Raw genomic sequence first — 3,620 nt, 5'->3', positions numbered from 1 at the left:
GTAACCTTCAAATTGAACAATTATATCACATAATGAACATATATGTACTACTCAGTTTGGGCCCTAAGGTTTTAAAGGTGAACTTTGCTGACATTATAACGTTTGTGTTGCGTGAACTGTTCAAAGCTAAGTTTGCAGCTATTCAGGTGGACCAAAACATTTTCATATTTGTGATAAGGGGTATTGTAGGCAGTTTTCAAGATTTTTAATAAGCATCTCATATAAAAATGTATTGCAAACTGCCAGCAGGTGTGAGAGCAAGTGGCCCCACTTCCGAATGCCAGAGAAGTGTGCAACAGAAGGCAGACAGGCCTTATTATATATATATAATAATATTACAGCACTGACAGTGATTTTTCCTACAATAATCATTATAATAATGCAATGTACACCTCCACTGTAGGAATAACATCAACATATTTACATATAAATCCCACATTGGTTCAATCATTCGGGCGATACTTCTTTATACCAATATTTTTATTGACCCTAAATATAAATTGGGCCCTTTGAACTCTGCCTAGCAACAAGCGGCTGGGCAAATTTGGGAGAAAACCAGGAAAATTACATGAGTGAAAATAACATTGATGCTTTAAAACAATGCGAGTTTGTTCTAAGAAAGTGATACAACTGAAACGTAGCTTGGAGGTGCTGTGTATTTCTGGTCTTGTCACCCTTTCCCAGGCAGCAGGGCTACACAGCAGTGTGGTTGGATCAAAAGAGACATCGGGAGACGCTTTGCTGAACAAAAAGTTGCTTCATTACAAGCAAGCGTCATTATGCAGGACTGCAATACCTGGAGGAGGTCAAGGTAAAACAATTAGGTACTCCTAACTTGGCCTAGCCAAACCACCTTCTTATGTTCCTTCTTTCTCTGTCTGGGTGTTTAACTCAGGAGAGTACAACCTGACCATGTAAGGAGATGTTCATCTGTAATTGACTGGAAAACCTCCTCTATACGTTGTAAGTTAGAAGTTGACGTGAAGCTAGACATGGAGTCTCTCCCAGTCCACATGCAAATGTCCAACTAAGATTCCTTAATTTATTATGGACTCAACCATTATTTACTCAAATCCAGGGGTGGGTAGTAACGCGCTACATTTACTCCGTTACATTTACTTGAGTAACTTTTGGGATAAATTGTACTTCTAAGAGTAGTTTTTATGCAACATACTGTACTTTTATTTTTACTTGAGTATATTTATAGAGAAGAAACGCTACTTTTACTCCGCTCCATTGATCTACATTCAGGTCGCTGCTCGCTACTTTTTTTTTTTTTTATCGATCTGTTAATGTTTGTTTTGTTTTATGACAGAGCTTCAAAGTAGGATCTGCGCATGCCTGCGTTTCACCAATCACATGCAGTCAATGGTGACGTTGGACCAATCAAACAGAGACAGGCGGTCACATGACCCGACTTAAACAAGTTGAAAAACGTATCAGGGTGTTACCATTTAGTGGTCAATTGGACGGAATGCTTACTGTACTGTTCAATTTACCAATAAAAGTTTCAATCAATCAATCAAAAGTGTAAAGGAAAAATGACACTTTTTATTTCAACCGTACTTCCGGTCCAAAGCCTAAAGACTGATCGCACAGTTCCTGTCTTCACAATAAATGCGCCGCTCCATCGCGCCTGCGCTACCAAAATAAGAGTCTTCGAAAGCCAGCGCAAACAAGCTAGCAAGCTACGGAGTTTGCCGCCAATGTATTTATTGTAAAGTGTATAAAAAACGAATATGGAAGCTGAACAAATAAGATGCCAAAAACCAACGTCTTTCATGTGGTATTAGACGGAAAGGTGGAACTTTTTTCTCCATTTGTAAAAGTGGACGTTATCAGCACTAAAATGCAAGTCATCAGAATCAGGTAATACACCAATTTATATTCTTGTCTTCATGAAAGATAGGAATTTATGTGTGAACCATGCATGTATATTCATTAAAACACCTTTAACATGTCAACAAAAACGGCAAAATAAATAAATATAAATTATATACTGTATATATAAATGTATGCATGTATATATATATATGTATGTATATGATATGTATGTGTATGTATATGTATATATGAGGTAGATCACTTCGACTTGGTCATTTATTAAGTAATTGATTAACGTTGAAAAAGTTATTGGGGTGTTACCATTTAGTGGTCAATTGTACAGAATATGTACTGTACTGTGCAATCTACTAATACAAGCTTCAATCAATCAATCAATGAATGCCTATTGAGCCTATGGTGCTGTTAAGTTATTGTGGCTCAATGTGCCTTATTTTTTTTTAATTTTAATGAACTATTATTTAATATATATTATTGTTTTAGTTGCTTAAGAGATATTCATGGCTCTGAATTGGTCATTGCTATTTTTATGTTTTTGTGCATTATTTGTTGCCGTAATCAGGTTACTCATCAGTTACTCAGTACTTGAGTAGTTTTTTCACAACATACTTTTTACTTTTACTCAAGTAAATATTTGGGTGACTACTCCTTACTTTTACTTGAGTAATAAATCGCTAAAGTAACAGTACTCTTACTTGAGTACAATTTCTGACTACTCTACCCACCTCTGCTTAAATCTGATTGGCTCTACTTTGTAACTAACGCCCACCCTCTCTCATATTTGACACTATTAAAGAACTGTGATTGGATATATTCTGAACTTGTCCCACCCATCTACAATAATAAATTAAATATGATTAGATTTTGTTTATGTCAACATTTTTATCTTGTTTTCAATTGTTAATACTGGTTTACAGAGGGCTGAAGGGGAGTGGTTGTGTTCCTGGGACAGAGATGGGGGAAGATTATATTGGTGTATCCTGTCATGCAGACGTTGTTGATTGATTGTTTGAAACTTTTTTTAATAGATTGCACAGTACAGTACATATTCCGTACAATTGACCACTAAATGTCTTTCAACTTGTTTAAGTCGGGGTCCACGTAAATCAATTCATGGAAACCTGACACTTTGCGCTTAATTCTACCAATTTGTAGTCATGCGATTGATTGATTGAAACTTTTATTAGTAGATTGCACAGTAAAGTACATATTCCCTACAATTGACCACTAACACCCGAATAAGTTTTCCAATTTGTTTAAGTCGGGGTCCACGTTAATCGGGGTCCTTGTCAATCAATTCATGCGGCGCTTCACATTCTCAGTAACGGCAGCAGTGTTGCATCGACGGCAACAGTAAATAATTAGATTATTCGTTACTGAAAAAATAACACCATTAGTGACGCCGTTATTACCAACGCTGTAAATAAGTACTTCCACCTCCCTCTGACGCCAGCCAGACTTCAAAACCCCGCAGACAGAGGCATCCAAAACTGCGTCCAAGCACGGCTCGTTTGGGACAGCGTGGATAGTTTGTTAAAGCGGCCGTGCCAGCAACTTGAGGATTCCATTTTCAAGCCCCGCTTCTGCCATCCTAGCTACTGCCGTTGTGTCCTTGGGCAAGACACTTTACCCACCTGCTCCCAGTGCCACCCACACTGGTGTAAATGTAGCTTGAAGATGTAGATACTTGGTTTCACTATGTAAATCCACGCGCACATTCACGTTACAAACATACATATACTGTACATATACATTCACTGTACAAACACACATATATA

This window comes from Nerophis ophidion, linkage group LG26 (genome assembly GCF_033978795.1).
Source record: "Nerophis ophidion isolate RoL-2023_Sa linkage group LG26, RoL_Noph_v1.0, whole genome shotgun sequence".
NCBI lineage: Eukaryota > Metazoa > Chordata > Actinopteri > Syngnathiformes > Syngnathidae > Nerophis > Nerophis ophidion.
The sequence above is the reverse complement of the archived record's forward strand: the minus strand, read 5'-3'. Positions refer to the sequence as shown.